Source organism: Dipodomys spectabilis, unplaced genomic scaffold (assembly GCF_019054845.1).
Source record: "Dipodomys spectabilis isolate Male_0828 unplaced genomic scaffold, ASM1905484v1 ptg000173l, whole genome shotgun sequence".
In the NCBI taxonomy this organism is placed as follows: domain Eukaryota; kingdom Metazoa; phylum Chordata; class Mammalia; order Rodentia; family Heteromyidae; genus Dipodomys; species Dipodomys spectabilis.
Window position 1 is genome coordinate 6,935,813 of NW_024870850.1, and position 5,527 is coordinate 6,941,339.

A 5,527-nucleotide genomic window follows, 5' to 3' on the forward strand; every position below is an offset into this window, starting at 1 on the left:
ATTTGTCCCCAGTGCTTCTGAAATCTGGATTCAGTTGCCCGTTTTAAAAAATTTAAAATGTTAACTGTATATGGGGGCTAAATCCCCCTTTTGGTTTTAATCATCATAGGATGCTCGATGGTCCATAGTGACCATGGCATCCATTTGTTTTAGTATGTCTTGCCCTAGTAAATTGGCAGTGAGGTTTTTTGCCACTAAAGAGCATATCTTTCCCTGTTCTCCATCTGGGCTAGTCCATTTCATAAGGGCAACCATCTCTTTAGACTGGAAGTTGCCCCATACCCCCAATATCGGGGGCCCGGGTGCAAGCATCCAGTCCAAGGGCACTTTCTCCTCCCTGAGTATGGTTTGACCTGCCTCAGTGTCAATTAAGCAGTGAAACCTCTTTCCACCTATGAGAATACTCATTTTAGGGCAGAGTCCTTCCACCAGGGGACTGTCCAATGGACCTGGGTCATCCTGCCACGAGGCTGCCTGGGCAGGCTGGAGGATGCCCCTACCCTAGTTTAAAGGCTTCCCATCTAAATCAAACTTGGATGGATAATCCTTTTTCCAATGGTATCCCTTCCTGCACCTGGGGCAGGGTATAGGGGGTGGATTACCCCCCCCCCCCGGGCTGGTTGGTGGGGGATTGTTGTAAACAGTCCCTCTTAAAGTGCCATCTCCCTGATGGTCTTGGGGTTACTTGGCCCTGGGCTGCCAGTGCCTGGGTAATAGTCTTAGTCATTGCAGATGTCTGAGCCTGTAAAGCTAAATCTAATGATTGGGACTAGTGCTGTTGCGTTCCCACATCCTGCGAGACCACCACCTATCTGCTCAGGGAACTCTCTTTCAATCTTGCTCAGGCCATGTGGTGGTCTGCATTCATCCCTTTCTAGACCAGCAGCTTTACAAACTGATCTTGGGGGTTCCCTGCCGGCAGCTCATGGTGAATACTCTGTTGGACTCGGTCTACAAACTCAGCTAGAGGCTCACTCAGCTTTTGTCTCACTCCTGCTATGGGGGACTCAGTAGGCCCATCATCCAGTTTGTACCACGCAGCAAGTCCAGCCTGCCTCACCCGGTCATGGTATGGGCCAGGAATTGCAGCCTGTTGGACGCCAGTGGAGTACCCTTCCCCCATCCCTGTTAACATGGCATAAGTAATAGGTTTCGCAGGTTGAGCCTGCTGGTTATTCTCTGCCTGCTCTCTGCGTTCCTCCTTAAAGAAAGCACACCATTTAATAAACAGAACTGGTGAGGACAGCTTTGGCCACATCTAGCCAGTCCTTAGGGACATATGGGTAATAAGCAATGTCCTGTAATAGGGTCTGGGCCCAAGGAGAGTTCTGGACATCCTCTGCCACCACCATGTGGAGCTCTTTAAGGTCCTTAGCTTCCCATGGATACCATTCCAAGGGCCTGTTTGCTCCTGGTGCCAGATTGACCAGATATGCTTGTGGAAGCGAATTCTGTGGCCTAGTGTCCAGGCTCCCGGGTGACACTTCCCTTAAAGTGCAGACCTCCGAGTAGGTTACTTCCCCAGTCCTTGGTCCCTCCATGGATGGTCGGTAGGGGTCCAGAACTTGCAGGTCCCTCTCGCAGATCATGTAGGGCACCATACCTCCCCCCCGATCGGGGGAATATGGTGAGGGCCTAGGACCATCAGCGGCACCCAAGTCAGAGGGGGTAACCATCCTCGTTTTGACTTCAACTTGCATGTTTCAGTGCATTCTCGGTCGACTTTGACCCATTTCTTTTCCTTCTCACTTCCCAAGTCCTCCTTTACTACCTCTAGGACTAATGTTGCCTCCTCCTCCTTTTTCTGTGAGATAGCATCACCCATACTAAGGATTTAACTTACCCTGAGAGACCGCTTAGCCTTGGCCGGTATCTTTTCCTTTTGAGCCCCATGTTGGGTGCCAGATGTAGGGTCTTCATCCATCCCATGAAAGACAGACAGGGTCCGAAGAAAGGTAAGTGCGGCTGCTCACCTGTACCCCAGCCTCCCTTAGCCCAGGAGACAATCAGAAACAGTGAGGAGTCAAGTCAATCAGGAAAGCTAATTTTTAACACAGAGCAAGTCCTTTTTAAAGCAAAAAAGACCGGGTGGCATGGGAGGGGAGGAGAAGGAACCAATCACTGTCAAGATCACACCCTATTATGCATCTAAACTTCCATGGGCTGGTTATGCACTGAACATAAACCAAATCGGTCTCTGCCCACTCAACTCCCTCTCAGCGCCATCTTTGCTGCCCATGTGCCCTACGCATTTGGCTTGATTCTGGTGAAGGGTGATATATAAGGATCTAGCTTTAGTTTTCTACAGGTGTTTAACCAATTTTGACATCACTATTTACTGAAGAGGCTGTCTTTCTTCCATTCTATTTTTTTAGTTCCCTTGCCAAAAATTAGGTGCCTATAGGTCTGTGGGTTCATTTCTGGGTCATCAGTTCTATTGCATTGGTCTTCTGGTCTCTTCTTGTGCCAGTACCAATCTGTTTTGATCACTATGGTTTTGTAGTAGGGTTGGACATTTGGTATTGATATTCCTCCAGCACTGTTCTTCCTGCTCAGGGTTGTTTTTGCTGTTCGGGTTCTTTTATTGTACCATATGAAATTTTTGGATTGCTTCTTCTATTTCATTGAAGAAAGAGGTTGGGATATTGATAGACATGGCATTGAAATTGTAGATAGCCTTTTGCAGTATTGCCCTTTTCACAATGTTAATCCTCCCAATCCAGGAGCATGGAAGGTTTTTCCACTTGCTTAAGTCTCCTTTTCCAGGTTTTTAAAGTTTTCCTCATAGAGGTCCTTCACCACTTTAGTTAACTCATAAGTATTTTATTTTTTGTGGTGCTATTACAAAAGGGATTGCTTTCCATTTTGGAAAGCAGTATGGAGGTTCATCAAAAGACTCCACATAGAGCTCCCCAATGACTCACCAACCCCACTTTTGGACATTTACCCAAACGATCACAAACAAGGCCATACTAAGGCTACCAGCACAACTATGTTTATCACAGCATAATTTACCATAGCTAAGATATGGAACCAAACCAGCTGCCCCTCAGTAGATGAATGGATCAAGAAAATGTGATATATATATATATATATATATATATGTATATATATATATATATATTTACATATATATGTATATCACAATGGAATTCTATTCCTCCATCAGAAAGAATGATATTGGCCCATTTGTTAGGAAAAGGAAAGATGGAATAATTATATTAAGTGAAGGTCCTATGGGTTCCCTTATTTGCAATAACTAGTACATGTCTAGAACAAGTAGAAAAGGCCAAAAGCAATGTACATATCACCATATAAGATGACGTTAAGTGAAATGAACCCCAAGATAGGGACACAAATATTTTTTTTCTTTCTTGGTATTGTTTTGAACGTATTTATAATGTAACATGTGAGTTTTTGGTTCTTTGTATGTTCCTTCCCCACACTATGACCCCTATTTTCACTGTATTTGATGTTGGTGCTCTGCATCTTGTATATACAATTCTCTAATTATAGAAGGGGAGGGGAAAATATGCTTAAATAGGGATACAGATTGACCCATTCTAACAATTAGATGTCCAGACACTATGTTGAACTTGACAACTTCGGCCAGGGAGGTGGGGAGATGTAGTTGTGGAGGTGGGAGGGAAGTGATGGTAAGGGAAAAACAAAGGAGGAGCAACAATGCTCTATAGGAAATATATTCATTACCTTGCTCATGTAACTGTAACCCCTCTGTACAGTATTTTTATAATAAAAAACATACAAAAAATAGTTGTTTTCCTTATTTCAGCCCCACTCTTCTTGTTATTGGCATACAGGAAAGCCATTGCTTTCTGAGGGTTAATTTTATACCCTGCTATTTTGCCAAATTTTCCAATCAGTTCAAGTAATTTTGGAGTGGAGTCTATGGGGTTCTTTAAATACAAGATCATGTTTGCATCTTGTCTTATTGCCCTAGCTAGGCATTCTAATACTAAGTTGAAGAGGAGTGGAGAGAGTGGACATTCTTGTCTCCTTCCTAAATTTTGAAGAAATAAAGCCAGGAAAATTTAAATATAGGGGCTATTTGTTTTCTTTGTCCCTTAAAGGAAACCACAGTGGTAAAAAATATGTATGTAGAGTAGATTGCACATTATACATCTGAACAATATGTATGAGAAAATAGAAAATCTGAACGTATACTCCACCATTGTTTTATCAAAAGAATCCTGGGGCTGAAAAACAAGGCATATATGAGTTTGGATGGGTTAGTATTGAAAAGTAGTAGCAAAATAAGAGAAGTAAAATAAGAAAACTGTAAAACCCAAGCCAATATTCTTACCTTTGGATGTTCTCAAAGCCAGTTAGAGAATTTCTACCCACTATCACTTTGGCTAGTGGAAGCTACCAGTAGGTTGCCAGATCCTCCTGGGAAGGTATCCAGAGATTTCCAGATTACAGTATTCCAGTCTGATTGGTCCATGAGTTGTTCACCACCTGTTAGAGCAGGAGTGTAGGCTCTGCTTCTGGGAGCTTCCAAATCCACCCCACCAGGCCAACCAACTAGTGCACAGGCGTCACACAATGCATCAGGCCATCCCCCGACATGACAACCAGCATGTCCGAGCTGCCCAGCTTCTGCGCATAGATTGGCCCCTCTCAGGAAAATGGAGCTCAGGGTCCTGCTCTGGAAGGGGAAGGATACTTCCAGCATACCCTGGTGCATGCGGCAGTGAGCATCATCAGGAAGGAGAAGAGGGTCTTGAGTATGAGGGGCTGTACGTGGCTCTGGAATACCACAAGGCCTTGCCCGCATCTGGGCCCGTGTTCAGCAGCATCAACACACAGCAGATCCTGAGCAGCAGGCCCAGGGATCACGGGCAGGATCCATAGCCTATTGCTGTTATTCTGGCCCCTCTCATCTGCCATGTATGGGTTACTCTTCTACTGCTCACACATAATGATTTCGTTTTCATTTAATGACTTTAATATACTGGGTGTTTCTCACACACTCTCTCTCTCTGTCTCTGTCTCTCTGTCTCTCTCTGTCTCTATCTCTGTCTCTCTCTCTGTGTCTCTCTCTGTGTCTCTCTCTCTGTGTCTCTCTCTGTCTCTCTCTCTCTTTTCCCCTTTTTTAACTCCTGGTATCTGCTGAGCCATGGCTATCATTGATACTGCACACAGTGAAATCCACAGAGTATCGTGAGAAAAGACATTATTTGCTTTTTAAAAAAATGTAAATACAGGATTGACTTTTTTCAGAGTTGGGTGGTAGGAAGAAAAGAGAATTAAAAAATCAATTTATGTTTTCAATATGGAAACATGTGTGTGTGTGTGTAGTGTGCCAGCCCTAGAAATCAGGGCCCCAAGCTCCCTTTCTTCGGTTTTAATTCACAAGTGGCATTTTAACTGGAGAAGTACCTCCAGTCCCATATTTTTACTTGTAAGTTAGAGATGGAGTCTCATAGACTTTTTTGTCCAGGCTAGTTTTGAACTGTGATCCTCAGATCCCAGATTTCTAATGGAGCCACTGGTATCTGACTTA

The 5,527-nt window shown here is 44.1% G+C and overlaps 1 non-coding gene across 1 annotated transcript; it reads right to left on the reverse strand.

The window, feature by feature from the left end:
* Positions 1-5,120: 5,120 nt before the first annotated feature.
* On the reverse strand, positions 5,121-5,206 carry LOC122120029. The gene has a single exon (XR_006149651.1). It is a non-coding gene; the product is annotated as a small nucleolar RNA SNORD35 (small nucleolar RNA).
* Positions 5,207-5,527: the final 321 nt, after the last annotated feature.